Raw genomic sequence first — 21,029 nt, 5'->3', positions numbered from 1 at the left:
AACCTAATTAGAAGGAGGGGACGAAATTTTTTTGGTCTGCAACTGAACCCTAACTCAAGAACAAAAACGTGATATTCAAGAATTGGCAGACCGGGAATTCAATCAATTCAAGCAATTCTAAGGATCAAGAAAGCTTCCTCTATACCATCAGAAGCGAATTTAATTCTCATAGAGGTCCACGACGCCCAGTATCGAGTTCACCACGTTCACGGTTTGGCATGAATTTCTCTGATTCGATTATACCATATCATGCATCATAAATGATTTTCGAGCATATGGTCGAGTTTGTATGATTGTGCCGAAGGTTTCTGGGCTTTCAATTTTGTGTTTAGATGCAGGTATACGAAAACACCATAGTTAGGGTTTGTGCTACTCGAATTGGGGCCATGCCGTTAGAGAGCCGATTGATCCAAATTGATAGCGTTTTCGTGTCCAGGGGATTGCACATGCTTGATCTGGTTTGTTTGTTTGCTGTAATTGACGTTTATTCGCAGGTTTTGAATTTGAGAGCCTATGGCCACGCGTGAAAACCGTGGCCTAAAGGTCAAGGATTTCTGGAAAAAACCAACGAAGAGGAAGACTAGCAGCGCGCGTCGATTTTGTTTTGAAATTAATGTTTTTTTTATTAATTATATGTGTTTGATCCAAATAACAACAAGCGCAGGCAGCATGGATGGTTAAGGGAGAGGACTCGTTATCCACGAGACCTGGGTTCAATACCCAGCGTCTCACTTCATTTTTTGAAACAATTTCCTTGCATAAACATGCTCAAAGATTCAACGCAGCGCACCTAGGACGGATCATGGTGAAGCCTCGCTCCTCAGCCATCAGATCTCCTGGAAGTGTGATCAAACGCTTCTGAAAGCGCAGTCCCACATGGACCCTCACCAGCGAGCCACACTGAATCAAGCTGAGTTTTTTCTAATAACTTATTTATTTTATTGATTTGTATATTGTTTCTTTAACTCTTTTAAATATTTCTCTTTTCACAAAATTTGTTCTAATTTTCTTCTCTTCCATAAAAAACACAAACAATAAATATTTATTTAACTATTAATTATTAATAATATTTTTTTATTTTGATTAAATGAATTAATTTAATTACCTAATTATTTAATTAATTATAAAATTTTTATTATTTGATTAAAATATATATTAGGATTAGGTTTATTCTATTAATCAGGGTTAACTTGTGCCCTAGTCAGGGTTTACGAAGATCAGGCCAAACACTAAAAATATTTATTTTTCTGTGCCTTTTCAGGATTGTCTTTCCAGGCGCCTTCCGACTACGCGCCACGTCAAAAGAACGAAGCTAAGTTCTAAACCTTTCTATTATTGTTATTTATTTTATGTGATTAGGGTTTAATTCCTTCGCCAATGAACTCCTCCTACACTTATTTCTTTTTCTATTGTCAATGTTTCAATGGTCAGAGTCAATGCTTCAGGCTACCTCCAATTATCAACCTTCAAAAACACGAAGCTAAGTTTCTTTTACCCTTTTTCTTTTATTATTATTTTCATTTTTAGGGTTAACCCTAATTGTCTATGAACAAATAATACACTCACACCTTTGTCTGTTTATTCTTTCTTTTCAATTTTCAGGGTTCGCCAATTGCCAAAGCTCGAATAGTCGGTAACCCTAAAACCTTGACCTTATTTAATTATTACTTGTTCAGACCTATTATTTTATATCCGCTGGTTACAATTTCCCTTCCCCATATTATTATTGCTTTTGTTAAATGCGTGGTTAGTAATCTTAGGGAGTGCAAGCCTTAAACTGAATTAGAATAACTAATTAAAAGATAAATATCTGAATATAATCACGTGATTGTTGCACACACGCACCCTTTGGGTAACCTCTCTGTTGCCTTGTTGCCTTGTTGCCTTGTTGCCTGTTGCCTTTGTGTTTTTGCAGAATAAGTCACGTCCCTCGAATTCGAAGATACCTCAGCCATGTTGCCTCGATAAAAAGGTCACGACCCTAATGATGCTGCCTTCGATACACAAATGACCTCGACCCTCGGATGTTGCCTACGGAAAAAGGCTGAGGTATCTTCTGGCTGCCTACGAAATGGCTTATTCTGATCCTTGCCTTAGACTACCTGCCCCTCTATGGCATGGGACAGTCTTATGGCAAAGGATGCTTCGATGACCCTTCAACCTCCAAACGAAAGGCTTCCTGCCCTCTTATGGCAAGGATTGACCCTTTCATTCTGAAAGGCTAAAAAGAGACCTATCATCTGAGTTTAAGGTAATTGCCCTAATTGCCTTGCAATGCTCAAACCTTTTTATTATATTCTTTCTCATAATTTTTCAAAAGGGCAACGCTTATTCACAAGCTAAAGTCCCTATCTCTTTCATCTACATTTTCTAAACAAACGAGCAAGCAAAGCAATTAAGAGCCCATGGAAAACCATGGATGCAAAGGGTGCCTTACACCTTCCCTTTGCATAAATTACCCCCCGAACTTAGATTTCCTAAAAGGTTTTTTTCTGTTTCTTTTTGCCTTTCCGAATATAGTTTGGATAAAATAAAAGTCGGTGGCGACTCTTGCTATCCGCAACATTCCGATTAATAAAAAGTCAGTTCACCGTATTACACTACCACATCCACTGTCCATAATTTGAACTCTAACAATTCATACACATATGAACCGCGTCATTTCACGCTTCCGATGCACACTCTGATTTCCCACAACAAACACATTCACCCATTTCATAACCAACTTCCAGCTCTTTTCTAGTATTCACCAGAAACTCATTGTTCTCTCTTAACATACTCAACCTCTTAATCTGCCGTGTCAGCTCGCACACCAGGCAAAAGTCTTTGTATTATCCAATGTACTTTGCGAACCTTCTCAAAATTTCAAAAATAAACCTCGGATCTCAATCTGAACAATACATTTCGAAACACCATGCAAACAAACAAACCAACAAACATCTTTATCAACATACCACTCGCCAGTACTTCCATCGGTTAATCAATTCTTATCGAAATAACGTGAGCAAATTTCGTCAATATATCCACAATAACCCAAATCGCCTCACAATTACTCGACGTCCTCGGCAAACCAGAAACAAAATCCATAGAAACGCTATTCCACTTCTACTCAGGAATGGATAACAGTTACATGAAACCAGACGACTCCTGACAAGTCAAACACAAATAAACAAATCCCTTCATATCCTTCTTCATTACCTTGCCACTAAAAATTACCTTCTCAAATCTTGATACATCTTAGTAGCATCAGGATGAATACTCAAATCACTATGACACACTTCATCCAAAGTCCTCTTTTCAAATCCGAACATTAGGAATACAAACTTGATCATGACATCCCATGACATTGCTCTTATCAATCCGAAGATCACCATCTTTATCTTTGACTAATAAATGTCATCTTATCAACCCATTCAAATCCGATTCCTGACCTTTTCTAATCTCATCAAGAATACCATAAGTAAGCTCCCACGTATAAAGCTCAACACCTGAAGAAGTCACTTTACACACCCAACTCAAATCTCACAACTGTTTCAACAATCGCAATACTCGAATCATCCACATAGACGTATGCAATGGTTCTCATATTCAACTCGTTCTGATCAAACGAATGCTTCAAACTCTTGTAGTCACTTACACACACAAATCTCGATCTGAATAATTAGTGCCTTCAAATTTCCCAAACAGAAATAACAACTGCCAACTCTAAATCTTGTGACAGATAAATCCTTTCAAAAATCTTAACTCGCATAAAGGCATAAACCACCACTTACCCCTTGAACATTCACTTCACCCAACCAAAAACTCACACAAGGAAACTTGGCAAACAACTCCTTCTTCCCAACACGGACAAAACAATTCTCAAATACTTAGCATGATCATCTTCACACTAATGATACCCATACCTCAAATCAAACTTGCAAAACAAACAAGCTCCAACAAACTTGATCCGTCAAAATATCAATCCTCGAAAGTGGATACTTTTCCTTAATTGTCACTTTTCTCAATTGTCTAAAATCGACACAAAGCCTGACTGAACCTTCCTTCTTAGCCAACAAAACACATGCACCCTACGGCGACACACTCGAACGAACAAACCTCTTCTCAAGAAAATCCTTAAGTTGACTCCTCAACTCTTTCAACTCAAAAGATGGCATCCGATACGGAACCCTCGACACAACAATAGTTCTAGGAACAAAATCCGTTAAAACAGAACTCCAAGACAGAATTCCTCTTTTCAACGATGAATCAATTAAACCTTCAAGAAACACTTATACAAATGCACAACTATCCGCAATCCCAACAACTTCTCTTTCTCAAGAACATCCAAAATCGTCGACAACATAAATAACGTCGTACCACCTTGCACCGACTCATTCACTTCCAATATTATCAAACTAGCCAGATAAGCCTATCACGTCCAATACGATCCCGTCTACTATCAACAAGAGATTAAGGGTGATCAAGTCCTCAATTTGTCAATAGGTAGCCGACAATCATAATAGAGTATAAACTATCAGTACCAACATTAATAATATTCTTTTCCAACTTTTTCTCATAGCACAGAAGCGCTATGATTCCATAATTCACAAATCTCTCAAGATCATCTGAACCAGCCAACCCGACATCTTGTAGCTACGTACCAAAACACTTCTAACAAATCCTAAGAATAAAATTCCTGAGATCCTACTCAACTCTTCATATTCCTAATTCTTAGAAATAACCAAAATCTACTCCGAGACACTCCAACTTGATTAACAACCGAAGTCTTAAGTCCAAGTCGCCTTCACTTCAGAAAACAACAAATTCCAACAACACTAGTACTGCTGCCCTCAATAGCATACTAACATCTTGCAACTGAAACATATCCGAGAAGCATATGTTCTCCCCCACTTAGCTGCAAACCACTCCTGCATACATCCGACTAGAGGCACAACAAGTACTGACAGTGCTCCACACACTTATCACATACTGAGGAATTAAACAACATTAGACAACACTGGCCGGACAGACCGACCTGCTCTGATACCACTAATGTAACACCCCAATTCTACCCAAAGCATTTAGGCAAGAAAATATCAGAGTATTTAAAATTTCATACAACACAATTAGGATGTTACACTAAGTAACCAAACAAACACCTTGAAAACAAACGGACATCACCGATGTCAAAAGCATACACACCTGCCAATAACATGATACATAACACACGGAAGATATGAACATATATATATACGTATAGCTCTCACTCTCAAAGAGGAGTTTTCCAAAATAAAGTGTTTACAATATACAATGGCACGTTATCACATATACATGTTCAAAAGAGTCATATACAAATAAATAACAACAGACTCCCGACTACCCAGTGTTACATATCAGAGCGACCGACAAGACCAACTGGAGAACTACCTCTTCCAAAAGACTTCCAAAGCGGCTAATCTGCAGGATGCCACTCAAGCATCAAATCAGCAGAAGGGTGAGAATATAATTCATAATGAAAGCATGACAATTATAGTAATGCCAACAAGTATCATCAAGAATCATACAACAAAGTAATCCACTCATTCAACCATAATCAATATATAAGTAATGTGACACATGAATGATAACATAATTATAAAGACAGACAATGATGAATGAGACTCAACTATGCATATGCATGTGGTACCAAATCCGGAGTAAAACTCCCCTTGTCATTATGACAAATATACCTTTGTCGAGCATTATGCTGGGACTTCTTTCCCTCAGGAAAATACACCTTTGTCGAGCATCAAGCTACGACTAAACGTCATCGAGCATTTAGCCCCCACTGATGACCTCTTGCCACTAGGGCAAATACACCTTTTTACCGAGCATTAAGCCCCCACTGGTAATAATTGCCAATTCAGGCCACCTGCTAACAGCATTCCGCCATTAACGTAATGAAATGTTATGCTGTGCAAATATATGACTCTATTACACGACAACAACATCATCAACAATATAACACGGTCACATACCCACGTTACACCGTTTATATTCTATCCAAAAGGATACATCACCAATTAATAACATCGTTATCAATTACATCACACCATAATTACCACACAGGCATTAATAAGCACACAGCACACATTCACCGTTCAAACATACTGGCCACATCGACATAGATGAACATATAACACACTCATACACATCAAATTAATATTGGCCATCGGCCCACAACTTCATCAATACATCATCCACAAGTTGTAATAACAACAATTCAACAATGATATTACATCATTCTCATAACAATAATTACTTGACATAAGGCCACACATCATGTTAATAACAAACAACCAAACATCGTCTCACATCAAGAACGAACATTCATTAATACATAACACATATGAACATGATCTCATGTTATCGACAACTAATCACATACCTCGTACCATTACGATAACATTCACACAACACATCATTATCAATTACAACCAAGCACTATGATTATTTACCAATCATATCGCGCATATAAACAATTATGTGATTTCATCAACAACACCTCATAACCAATTAATAACAAGCTAACCAAGCCTATACTATCGTATAGAACATCCAACTAGCTTCCTAACACTTCGAACGGCGTACGAAACGGAGCTACGGATCAAAAGTTACAAGGTTTCAAAGTTTTGGAAAAACAGAAAAAGCTGTCATCCGCTTCAGCTCCGCTCAGCGGACCTTCGCAGAGAATTTTCTGCAACAGAACCTTCGCTCAGCGGACCCACCTCCGCTCAGCGGACCTGCGTAAACCCAGAAAAAACCAGAACGCACCAGAACTGTTCCAGGCCCCCTATACCCACCAAAACCACTCCAAAACATCATTACAACACCAATACAACACATACAAACCATAGAAACAACCTATTATCACACTTTTCATGGTTGATTCATCAATCTATCTCAAAACCTAACATTTTACCCAAACTCAATCAAGCCATAGAAATGGAAAAGAAAGCATGATCAATCACCACAACACAACAAGGATATCATTTATTCATCATACAATCATTCTCAAACAAACTTAGATCAAACAAAGATCACACAAGAAAATTGTGGAAATTGGAACAAGAAGAACAAGAACAAGAACAAGACTATAAGAATCATACATCCAAGATAAATTAGATTCACCCCCTTACCTTGCTATAGCAACGATCGGAACTCGATTCGGTCGAGAATCCACCAATCTACACTTTTTCCTTCTTTTCCTCTTCTTCTTTCTCCCTTCTCTTTCTTTCTTTCCTTTCTTTCTCTTCTTTCTATCTTTGTTTTCTTTATAAAGAAAATATCTTCCTCGCGGAAATGACCAAAATGCCCTTACGCTCAAATATCGTTCAAACGCCCCAAAACGCGGAATATTACCTTAATAATATTTCTAGTACCAAAAATATGAAAACCTTCAATTAAATATTAGTCCGCCATCCCGAACTAATACCGACTGAAACAACTCCAAAAACGGTACAATTCCAATAAACGTCACAAACGTCCAAATCAAGTATATACTTATTTTCCGGGCGTTACAGTTCACATATGCTAGAGACCGACATTCTTGTTCTAACTGGATTTTATTATGCTTAATCTTTTGTTTGTGTTAACTATATGAAAGCATAAAAAAGATCAAGGCATTTTGTTTCATTTTGAGCATAACTACCTAGCCAAATTATCATTTCACCTTGTGAGTGTGCGATCATTTGTACCCCCCTTTTGAGCCTTTTGTCATTGTCCATATTCTTTGAATTTGATGCTTGTCTATAAGTAGTTATTTCATTTTTTGTATGGATTTTGATTGTTATTTTTCTTGAACCCTCAATTTTGTGTTCTTGTATGAATTTTTACCTTGCCTTAGAAAGTAGGGACTATTCACATAATGACATGGTTGAATTTAAGTTGGGGAGAAAAATGATTGTATACTTGTTGGTTTGATTTCTAAGAGGTTGAAAAAGAAAAGGAAAAAAGTGAAAAAGAGATGAAAAGAAAAAGAAAGAAATATGAAAAAAAACTTTGAAATAGAAAAACAAAAATATCTCGAATAATTGTGCGAATAAGTATGTGCTTTTGTGTGAAATTTGGAAGTTTGATTGGAATTTTGTGTTTGAACTTTTGTGAGTTGATCACTCCCTTAGGTTTGTGCAAGTTTTTATTTCGATTAGCCTTAGGAATTATCCCTTGTTTGTTAACCAAGCCATATTACAACCTTGGAAAGTCCTTGTGATTCTTGCCTTTGTGTTTTCAACATGATTTTTGGATGGTTGCATAATTTAATCTTTTGTTTGCAAGATTGTTGGATGAGTGAAAACACCCCACTTTTGTGTTTTTCATCTACCGATGATTGTGTGCTAGGTGTGATCCATTTTTGAACTAGTGTTGTTTTAGAATGTTCTTCATCTGAGGATCAATCTTCTTCAATTCAAGAAAACAATAAAGAGAAGAAATCTCACAAATATGAGGATCAATTACCAATCATCATCGAACAGTAAACCAATTTCCACTCTTCTCTCGAGATTCTCTACATTGTTCATCCGCAACTGATTCATCACCTTCATCGAAGAAACTTCCGCACTCTTCATCAGCTCGCATCTCCAACAAACAACAAATAATGTCATCACCTACAACAATCTGACGTTGTTATCGTTATCTCTGGAACGAAACGCAGAAAACAAAAATCAGAAAAAGAGGAGAGGAGAATAGGAGATCTGATTCATTCATGAGGATCAATTGAAACGAAGAGGGAGAATATTTAAAGTGAAGTCTGAGATTAGAGGAAGGCGAGGAAGTGTTAGAAGTGAGGTTGCACGGTCGAAGTTGATCGGAGAAGAGAGCGTTGGAAGGCCGTCACCGTCATGAGAGTGAGGGGAAGAATAAGCCGAGGTTCTTTGAAATAATTTGATGCATCACAAAAGTAACCCTAATCCCCTTCTTATTAATCTTTGTTGTTAGTGTTATTTAACTGTAATGATTAGATTTGAATTGAGATTAATTGTGATTAATGGACATTAATTGAAGTATGATTCTGATAGTGGAACTTAGATCAATAATCTGAATGGTGAATTCCCTTGGGCCTTGCTAGGAATTTCTGCGCTACACCCTTGGCCCAAACATGCAACACCTGGGCCCTGTGCCTCTTGCTTAGTTGTACCACTGATTTCATAATAAACCCCCCTGTTTCACTTAATTTCATGCTAGAAATAGATTTTTTCCATTATTTTTCTTAAGGAATAAAATGACATAAAACAACGATGTTTGTTATATTTTTGCATGATAAAAGAGAATAAAATACATGTAATATTTTCCTTGATTAGAATTTGAATGTTTTGTTACATATTTTTATTCTAGTTTTTAGATGAAAATGTCATAGAAAGAATTTAATTTTGTTCGATTTTGTTTTAGAATTTAATTGCTATTATTTTCTATGGCGGTGCATGTCTCCTTGTTATTACTGATGTGGTTGCTAAGATGTGCAAGGTAATTTGAAAGCCTTCAATTGTGATTCAACTTGCTTCTTGTTCAACTTTATTTGTTGGACACGAATTCGCTTCTGATGTGATTTGTCTTACGACTTAATTTGCGGCATGTTCCACTTTATTTGTGGGACACAATTTATTCTCGATGCGATCCATCTGATCTCTCATTCATTGAGACATTATTCTTGCGATGTCAGTATTTTATTTTTTGCAGGCTATTTGTGTGGTAATGCTCGACACGTACCACATGTCGCTCACGATTTATTTTCACGATGATGCTTTTTGACTTTGCTCGATGCTGGCTTACGTGAAGTATTTAGGACTTTTTTGCTTTCGCTTGCTAGCTCATTGCGGATTTGCTATTCGTTCGGTATTCTCTTGTCCCTTTTATTCGCTTTCTCCCATCATACATAACATGAGAAGCAGGGTAGGCATGCAGCATCATATCCTGCCATGAGAAGTACGAATTAGGCATGCATTGCATCTGCAAATCCTCTGAGGCGTGTGCCGGAGGTTCTGTTTTCCTTTTTTTGTCCTTCCCATTTATTTTTAGCTTGTCTCGGAGGACTTTCCCTGCGGACAGTGGCTTTGGAGGACTTTCCCCGTTATCTAGAGCTTGTTGTGTGCTTGTGTAATACGGTGAACTTACTTTATTTGCAATGTACGGTAAGCAAGAGTTGCCACCGACTTTTATTTTATCCAAATTAACAGAAAGGCTAAAAGAACAGGAAAAACCTTTTTAAAAGAAAACTGAGTTCGGGGGGTAATTTATACAAAGGGAAGGTGTAAGGCACCCTTTGCATCCATGGTTTTCCATGGGCTCTTAATTGCTTTGCTCTTTAGTTTTGAAGCCAAAAGTTTTAGAAAGGTAGAAGGAGAATAAATAAGGACTTTAGCTCGTAAATGAGCGTAGCCTTGTGAGTTTTTTAAGAAGAAGTGTAATAAAAAGATTTTTAAACCAGAGCAAAGCAATTAGGGGCAAATTACCTGGTTAGATGAAAAATGTTCTTTTAGCCTTTCAGGGCTATCCATACCATACGAGGGTAGGGAAGTCCTTTTATTTGGAGGTTGAAGGGTCATCAAATTATCGTTCGCCGCAAGACTGTCCCTGCCATAGAGGGGCATGTAGTCTAAGGGAAGGATCAGAATAGCCATCTTTATTAGGCAACCAGAGGATACCTCAGCACTTCGTAGGCAACTTCGAGGGACGAGATCATATTAGCGAATCGAAGGCAGCATCATTAGGGACTTATCATCTTGAATGAACTGAGGGCAACATTGCTGAGGTATCCTCGTATTCGAGGGACTTGGCTATTCTGCATTAAAAACACAGGGCAACAGGCAATAGGCAACAAGAGGGGTACCATAAAAGGTGCGTGGGTGCATCAATCACGTGATCAGATTCAGTTATATTATCTTGCAATTAAGTGATTCTAATTCAATTCGAGGTTAACACTCCCTAGAATTACTAACCACGCAGTAATATAATATGACAGATTTAAGTGCCTTCAAGGTCACACAATACAACCTCGAAGCCGATACATAATACTATGGGGATGGGGAAAAAAGGAATAATAGAACCAATAGTGCAATAGGTCTGACACAAGCAATAATTTAAAAGAAAGAAAAATAAATTAGGTTAGGTTTTAGGGTTATCGACTAATCGATCTTTGACGCTTGGCTAACCCTGAAAATTTGGAAAAGGAAAAACAAACACAAAAGGGTGAGTGTATGGCCAGTTCATTGATATTGAATATAAAACCCTAATTTTAAATTAACAAGGCAAAAATAAATAATTAAACTAAAGGCAAAAATGAATATTTAAATGGAAAGGGCAAAAATAAATATTTAAATTAGAAGAATAGAATCGGGGACTTAGCTTTGATCTGATATGGTTCGTAGTCGGAGGAAACCTGATGCTAACCCTAAAACTGCACAAGGAAAAAGAAAATTTTTCAGTGTAGGAATGATCCTCGCAAACCCTGATTAGGGTACGAATTAAATAGGATTAACGGAATAAATAGTCAATTTAATTAATTATTGGTTTTTCAACCTAATTAATTAAAGGGTTAATACCTATTTTGCCCCCTGCCATATAGGGCGCATTTGAAAAACCCCCCTGCAAAAAAAAAAGTTGCAAGAATTTCCCTAACATTTCAAGATTCTCTCATTTTTTACCTTCATCACATCCAGTCAGCAAAAAAGCTGACGTGGCAATTTTTTTTAATTTTATTTTTTATTTTTTATTATTATTTTTAATGACGTGGCTGGCTATGTGGCATTTTTATTATTTTTTATTTATTTTAATTTTATTTTAATTCCATGTGGCAATATTTATTATTATTTTATTGTCAAGTTGTTAAAATGCTAAATATTAAAGCTTAAAAACATGGTCTCAATGGGAGTTGAACTCATGACACCAAGCTTACAAGATACACAACATTACCACTAAGCTGCAGCTTCGTTGATGACATTTAGTTGCCTTTGCTAATAATTAATAGATACTGAAAACGTTATTATAAACCAAAGAATCATAGTTAATTGTTATTTAAAACGTTATTATAAACCAAAGCATCGTAATTAAGAATAGATACTTAATTGCTATTTAAAAATAATGCTCATATAAAGAAAATTTGAATGGGATAATAGCTACAGTATTTTTTAAATTACATTATTTTATATAAATATTATCTATATAAATCATTTATTTAATTCTAAAATAATTTTAATATTCTTAACATTAAATTTTTATAGTATATTGATGTTAAATTATTAATTATTATATAAAACATAAAAATATTTTTATATGGTTCAATTAGTATAAACTAAATTAATTATATTTAATTATATTAATTAATTTAAAACTAGTTTAATTAATCTAGTTAAATTAAAACTAGTTAAAATTATTTAAATTAAAAATAAATTAATTTAGTTTATATTTTATAATTTATTTAACGTTAACAGTAAAATAAATATTAATTACTATATTATTATTTAACTAATATTAATTAATAACGTTAACTATTAACTAATAAATATTAACTAATAATTATTAATTTAAATATTAACTATTAACTAATATATTACTAACTAATATATTACTGTACATGTACATTATTTTTAGATAGTAATTTAAATATTAAAGTTATTATATTTTTTAAAGTTTATAATAACGTTTTAAATATAAATGATATTTAATATTTTTTAAACGTTAATGTATTAACATTAATATTTAAACTAATTTATGTAATTAAAAATAAATTATTAATATAGTTAAACTAAATTAAATTAATTATATTAATATAGTTAAACTAATTTAATTATATTTAAGTATATTAATATAGTTAAACTAAAACTACTAAAACCTATTTAAATTAAAATGAAGTATGCTATTAACACCATTCAACGTATTTAATGATCAAAACAAACCACTTGGCTTAGTGGTTAGACGAGTGGATTTTCAAATGAAAGGGAGTGGGTTCAACTCCTAGTTCCAACAAATTTTGGTTATTTAAAATGTTTTGACAAAAATTAATATAATATAAATTGCATACGTGGCATTATAAATAATAATAAAATAAAATAATAAGCCACATAGGCCATCCACATCATTAGAAAAAAATAAAAAATAAAAAATAAACATGCCACGTCAGCTTTTTTGCTGACTGGATGTGATGAAGGTAAAAATTGAGAGAATCTTGAAATGTTAGGGAAATTCTTGCAACTTTTTTTTTTGCAGGGGCGTTTTTCAAATGCGCCCTATATGGCAGGGGGCAAAATAGGTATTAACCCTTAATTAAATCGGTGAAAAAACAAGTTTCGATTAAATATCTAACCCTAATATATTTTATCAATTAATAAAAATAAATTATGGTTTATTAAATTATTTAAATAACTAAAGCCAATTTAAATCAAGTAATATGACTAATAATAATTAAAATAAAGATTTTATTTTAACATTTAGAAAAAAAAATTTAGCAAAAATAATTTTTGTTAGGGAAATTATTAAAAGGATTAAAAAAAAAGAAATATATAACATATATATATAAATAAAACAAATATTAGGTTGTGTAATTAAAAATAAAAAGAATTAAAAGAAACTTAACTTCTGATTGTATGTGGTGCTTCTTTGAAGGTCCATGATGGGGTAGCGTATTCTGACCCTCAGATTGCTCCTTTTGTGAATCCAGTGGTTGAGAGGAGATGGTACATGGTGGACCTTCGTTGGCTGCGTGCGTGGGATCTTGCAATTTATAATTTCAACAAAAATTGTGTTGAGGCCATGGGTCGAACCCACGCCTCTATGATCAAAGGTATCTCGCTTACCAATCCGGCCACGTTGCCACTTTGTTTACCAAACGGATTAACAAAAACATATAAAAAAATAGCGCATGGTGGAAACAAAAACTGGCCCGCAGTTTGAACTGACGAATGGTATGGTGCCACCCATCATCTTCAACCTTGGCACTGGTTTTATTAGCTACAAATAGCTTGGATTTAGCTACGAATTTTTGGCAACTAAATAACCTGCAAACATCAAAACTTCACACGAGCAACAAAAATCAACAACGATAGCATGGATGAGTTCGTCTACTCATCACGAATTCAACCATACCGTAATTAGGATTAATTCATCCTGTACCATCAAAGCCCTAATTTAAAACCTCTAAACCTAAACATGGCATATCATGCTACAAGCAAGCACCAATCAAATTAAAAAATCATAAACATTCAAAGCATCATAAGAAACAAATTTATGCAATCAGAATGAGTTTATGCATCGCAAATCATCAAAATCGAATTCAAAACTTTGAAGAACAAACCGCGGCTTGTTGGTGGCGATTCTCGGTGGTTCAGGCTTTCGTGATGTTTGGTACTGTTTCAGAGTACCTTCAGGAGCGTGTTTGATCCTTTACAAGGCCTTGAATCTTCCTTCCACCTTGAATCCGATTTTGGAATTTCTAGAGAATTTGCAAGCTTCACTAAGGTTTTCCAAGCCAGAATTTCGTCCCCTAATGCTTTGGTCCAGTTGTGTTTATATACTAGAGTGATTTAGGTCAACAATTTTGAGCAAAATCCCTTTCAATCATTGATTTGCAAATTGAGAAAATTTGATTCATATATGTTTCTATTTTAGACCAATTTCAATCTCTCTCAATCCAATTTCTTTTATCACTAATTTGGCACTGAATACTGAGTATTTTCATAATTAATGATGATGAAATTGAAGAGAAATCAAATCTTTTCAATTTTCCTTCTAAATATTTGACTAAATCATGATTTAATTGAATATTAATTCATATAAAATCAATTTTTTAATCAAAAATTTGTGGCCTTTTGATTAGAGCTTCTAGATGACTTGTGTAGCAAGATTGGATCATAAAATATTGGGCCTCTTTGAAAAAAAAAATCCATTTTGAGGCCTTTTGCTTCACATTTTCCTTCTCAAATTTGTCCAACTTTGACAAGGCATATCTCCCTCAATTTTTAAGGTATGGAGGAGTTCTAGGACTTTTTAGAAACCTTGAAGAGTCCTCTAACCAATGTTTTTGGTCCCATGTCAAAATAAATTTCCATGCTCCTTGTGTGTTCTTTTGAAAAAGATGACTTCTAGTTGACTTTTGAAAAGGACCTATAATGTTTTGAACCATATCTCTCAAATGAAGCTTTTTTCGACTTGGCTTGTGAGAGACAAAATTGTAGGGAATTCAATTTCCTTCAAATGAGCTTTGGATGGAAAATTTTTGAGGTTCCACGTGGGAGTTATGGCTGGTCAAAGTTTAGTTGACTTTATCCTATGAAAACCCTAATTTAGAAACTTTTTAGAATTGTTGGTTTCTGATCTTTTCTTGATGAACCATGATCAATTATTGATCAAATGGTGAATGATACTTCAAAATAAGGATGTTGACAAAAAATCAGGAGTTTTGACTGTACTTTGACCACAGTTGACTTTTAGGTCAAACTAGTCGGCTGTTAACTTTTTGAATAATTGACTGAGCAATCTTGTGAATTGAAGCCTGAAACTTGGCATGAGGATTATTTGAATCATATGAGAGGCCACGAAGTCCATTTGAGGTATCAGAACCTGACTTTTCTTTAAGAAAGGCAAAACCCTAGTTGGAGGGCTGTTGTTTAGGAGAGTATATATTCAGTCAAGTATTGAGACTTTGATATTCAAATGAGCTTGAGTATAAAAATATGGTGGGAAAATTTTGGGGTATGACAGCTTGTCTCGGAGGACTTTCCCCGTTGACAGTGGCTTCGAAGGACTTTCCCTGTTAGCTAGAGCTTGTTGTGTGCTTGTCTCAGAGAACTTTCCCCGTTGACAGTGGCTTCAGAGGACTTTCCCCGTTAGCTAGAGAATTTATTTTTAGCTTGTCTCGGAGGACTTTCCGCGTTGACAATGGCTTTGGAGGAGTTTCCCCGTTAGCTAGAGCTTGTTGTGTGCTTGTCTTAGAGGATTTTCCCTGTTGACAGTGGCTTCGGAGGACTTTCCCCGGTACATAGAGCATTTCCCCTGTCCCCAGGTCACTACTTTGGTAGTTTGTTTGATTTACGAGCTGAGCTCGATTATGTGCTATTATCGTATACATGCCTGTTGTACATTGTATGATATGCCTTTTCTTACATGCGATGCCTGTTCGTATGATATCTTTGTGATGCTTGTTCACACACTTGCACATGTATGCTTGTTACATGTTTTTTGCGATGCCTGTTCACACACCCACATTCGTGTATGCCTGTTACATGTTTTTTTTCTATCTGCGATGCTTGTTCGCCTATTTTTATATGTGTTGCTTGTTCACATGACATGTTTGCTAGGATCTTTGTGATGCTCCTTATTTTCATGCTCCCTTAGGGTGCTCGGTTCCGTTTCTCTAGGAGACGCGAATCGAGATAGAGATAGAAACTTTTAAGCCGAACTACGACGCTCTAATTTTTGCATTGCACGTTGGAGGAACGTAGGCACATGGTACAAACTCTCTATCGAGCGGACTTTTCTTTTCTTATTTCCGTTCGACTTTTCTTTCTATTTTGCTTATATTTCCCTTGCATGTTTCCTTGTCACATTGCATGACACACACACACACACATACACACACACACACCCTTAGATTAGAAACTAGCAAGAATGGATCATGTGGAGTACCACAGACGTGAGGGGTGCTAATACCTTCCTTTCACGTAACAGACACCCTTACCCTTTCTCTTAGACCTGTGCTATTGTGTGGTTTTCTTCGATATTTTCCATTCTTGTGCGTAGGATAAATATATGTTCGATGGCGACTTCATTGTTTTGTTTCAATTAGTTTTCTAGTTGCTTCAGACGGTCGGTAGGGGCACGGTGACGGACGTCACCCCTTACTGATGGATGCTTGGGCCTTGGTCGTTGGTTCCTCATATTTCTTCATTCCTTCACCCCCTTTTCTTGTCTTCTATATTTTATATCTTTTTCTCTTCATTTCTCCTCCTTTTTGTTACTTTTTTCACGCAAGCCTGTAAATATTAAATATCTGCAACATAATAAAAATATCGACTTAATACAAACATAAATAAATAAAAATGGAGATATAATCTATGTAAATTAAGCCAAATAACGATACATTTGTGTTATCACATGCATTCATTTAAATTGATTCTAAAAAATAATAATCTGAAAATTAAGTTATATTTGAAAACCGACTTAGATCAATCAATGTTTTTTGAATTGCATGCGTCTCGTAATTCATATTTCGCTCTTTAGCATAGAGAATTTGGTTCAATGTCCTAAGTTCTTCATAGCAACGATTCCTTCTCTTCTAGTTTATTTTGAAAAGCATCTATTTGTTGACTAATTCAGACTCATCATCGTCACTATCACCAATATTATTATTTGATGATTATTATGATGGCAGTGATGATGATGAATCAGAATTATCAACAAGTTGATGCTTTTAAAATAAACTAGAAGAGAACGAACTATTTCTATGAAGAACTAAGGTCATTGAATAAATTCTCTATGTTAAGGAACGAGAGATGGGTTATGAGAAAGAACTTGTTTCCCTTTTTAGAGGAAATAATTTCAGGTTATTATCTATAAGATGGCTTGTGTGAGGATCAACTTAAATGGATAGGGTAATGTTCACTTGACATTATAGGATGCTTATTAGTTTTTTTTAAATAAGGCTGATATATATATATATATATATATATATATATATATATATATATATATATATATATATATATATATATATATATATATATTTTATATATATATCAAAAGGAAAAATGGTACAAAAAGAGAGGGGGGACTATACCAAGACCCTCTCAACCAGAAGTAAACCTAAAGAAAGACAGACCAAGCCTATTCTTTACAAAATCAGCCCTTAACGCAAGAGGGAGAGAAGAGTAGTAAGTACTACCAGTTAAATCTAAGCCTATGTTAGCGAGGGTATCAACACAGCTGTTCACTTCTCTATATATGTGAGAAACGATAAAATTCCAGTGAGAAACTAAGTAGATACAATTCAACCATCTAGATCTAATCGCCCAAGGGACACTAAACGGGGGTTTAAAAGCAAGAACCACCGCCTTCGAATCCGATTCCAGCCAAACATTCTTCCAATTCTTCTCATGGGAGAACTCAATTGCTTGCATAGCACCCGAGAGTTCAGCAATGAGAGAATTAGACTCACCCAAAAAAGAAGCAAAAGCTCCAAGAAAACAACCATTCTTATCTCTAGCAAGACCCCCGCAAGCGGAGATATTAGAAGGAGAACGAGAAGCTCCGTCACAGTTGATTTTCACCCAATTTCTATATGGGGGCTGCCACAAAACCTCCTTAATATTCGGTGCCCTCGAAGGCCGAATTGTCACCTTAAAACTCTTGATGAGAGCAAAGTCTTGCATATTCAGATGAGAGCCATGAGAGACAGCATTGCCAGCAAAAAACACACTACTTTTAATAGAAGAAACACAAGAAGAAATAGTGAGTTTTAAATCATTAAACCTGGCCTTATTCCGAGCGAACCAAATCGTGTGCAAAAGCGAAAAAACAGCTGCAAGACTAATGACTTTGCATTGGACAGCACCGCCTTTGTCTAAAATCCTCCAAATGTCTTCCCATCCAAGGATTGAGAAAGAGAGATTAAGCATTGATTTAATCCAACTCCAAAGCATCGACGCAAACCGGCAATTGAAGAAAAGGTGTTGCTCCGATTCAGCCATACGACCGCAAAGAGAACATCTAGAAGGGAAAGAAAAACCTCTTCTATGCCAAAGATCATCAGTAGGCATTTTATGGTGCATAAGCCTCCAAACCATAAAGGAAATGGAAGGAGGAATGTAACTGTTCCAAATCATCTTCCACCGAACTTGCGGAATACCTCTACTTCTCTTGAAATCATAAGCCAACTTGAGAGAAAGCTCTCCATTCGGAGAAGTGTCCCAACATCTTTTGTCAGGTCGGGAGACGATAGGGATAGTGCAACTACGAATGCGAACCTGCAGGGAAGCTGGGATGTTGGTAGCTGAGCGAGAAAAGTCCCACGAACCATTAATTAACAACCTGTCAACCGAGTGATCCTCAATCAAGGCCGGAGCATCGCTGTGAAGGAAAAGCGGAGAGCCACACCAACGATCGGACCATGAACTAATGGAGCTACCGTTACCAAGAACCCAAGTGGAGTTATCCATGACAATTTTCATCTCTTGCTTGACACTGTACCAAATAGAAGAAAAAATATGGTGAGTGATGAATCTGTTTTTCCTAGTAATTCTGCTGCGAAGAAGAACTGCCCAGCTGCATTCTGAGTTAACAAGCTCCCAAGCTAATTTCAATTTGAACGCTTCATTAAGCTTGCAAATGGATCTGAGCCCAAGGCCACCTTCCTCAGTTGGTAAGCAAACCGTGTTCCAATCAACTGTGACAGCTTTAAGCTTAGACGTATCACCGCTCCGTAAGAATCTTTTGATCGCCCTTTCCAAGTCACTAATAAGAGAAAGCGGCCAAGCATATATTGTCATACTGTGCGAAAGCATCCCTTGAATTGAAGACTTGACCAATTCCATCCTACCTGCGAACAAAAGCAGCGACCCTTTCCACGACGCCAACTTAAGGATGACTTTGTCCACAATAGGTTGAAGAAAAACCCGCTTAGGTTTACCCTTAAACAGCGGAACACCAAGATAAATGAGAGGAGTAGCATCAATGTTGAACCCGGACAAATCAGCAAGGATATTGAGACGGGAAACAGACACAGCGCCTCCGAAAATAAACGATTTCCCACAATTCACATGTTGACCAGAAACAACAGCATATTCCTTGAAGGCAGTGATGAGATTTTTTAAATTGGATATCTTCCCTTTACAAAAAATAAGAACATCGTCCGCATATAAAATATGAGAAGGAACTGTGTTATTCTTGGGGCCAAAAATGAGATCGAGCTTGAGGTATGAGACCAACTGAAGAATCTTCCTGCTAATCATTTCTTCAGCCAAACAAAATAATAAGGGCGAGAGCGGGTCTCCTTGACGAACTCCGCGGGAGAAAGCAAAAAAACCATGTAAAGCCCCATTAATATTAATGGATAAGAACGCTGAGCGAAGAATGGTATTGATCTAATAACAAAAGAGGTCATTGAAACCGAATTGCCTCATGACTTTGAAGAGGAAGTCCCAATTAAGGGTGTCAAAAGCTTTCCTAATATCCACCTTCAAAGCTAAATTCCCACACCAAACTTGGTTGCTCAGCATGTTAATACATTCCGAAGCCAATCCGATACAGTTGTGAATCTGTCTACCTTTAACAAAACCCCTTTGCTCTTGAGAAATCAGCAAGGGCATTAAAGAAGCTAGTCTGTCAGCAAGAATTTTAGAAATTAGCTTGGACTTGAAGTTAGAAATGGCAATGGGCCGGAAAAGATCCAAAGGATCTGCGCTCTTGATCTTAGGGATAAGAGTAATGGTATTGGAGTTGAAGCCAGGCAGCACCCACCCTGAGATAAAGAAATCCAAAATAGCATTTGCGACATCGAGCTTGATAATATCCCAGTAAGTTTGATAAAAGACAGCCCCAAAACCATCCGGGCCCGGTGCGCTATCCTTGTTCAAGGCAAAAACAGCAACGATAATCTCTTCCAACGAGGGAAGCTTCGTGAGCAGAGAGTTTGTCTCTTCATTTATCAAGCTAGGAATGGTATCCTCAACCATTTTGTAATCCTGCACAGATCAAGAGTTAGACATAAACAAATTTTTGAAATAATTAACGGTGCAGACCGCAATAGAAGTGGGATCAGTTAACACTTTGTCCTCATGTTTGAGCAGAGATATTGCTTTCATTTTGCATTTGATTTTGGATAGACGGTGGAAGAACGCCGTGTTTCGGTCTCCCTCCAAATGTCATTAGATCCGAGCCTTATCTCTCCAAAAGCACTCCTCTATGGCCAAAGTGGAAGATAGATCATGTTGCGCCAAAGATTCATCCTCTTTAAGATTGTCCCTGTAACCATCAAGCTGAATCTGCTGCTGTAAGTGTCGCACCCCAATTTTTGTCCTGCGATA

This window comes from Vicia villosa, unplaced genomic scaffold (assembly GCF_029867415.1).
Source record: "Vicia villosa cultivar HV-30 ecotype Madison, WI unplaced genomic scaffold, Vvil1.0 ctg.001588F_1_1, whole genome shotgun sequence".
In the NCBI taxonomy this organism is placed as follows: Eukaryota; Viridiplantae; Streptophyta; class Magnoliopsida; order Fabales; family Fabaceae; genus Vicia; species Vicia villosa.
The sequence above is the reverse complement of the archived record's forward strand: the minus strand, read 5'-3'. Positions refer to the sequence as shown.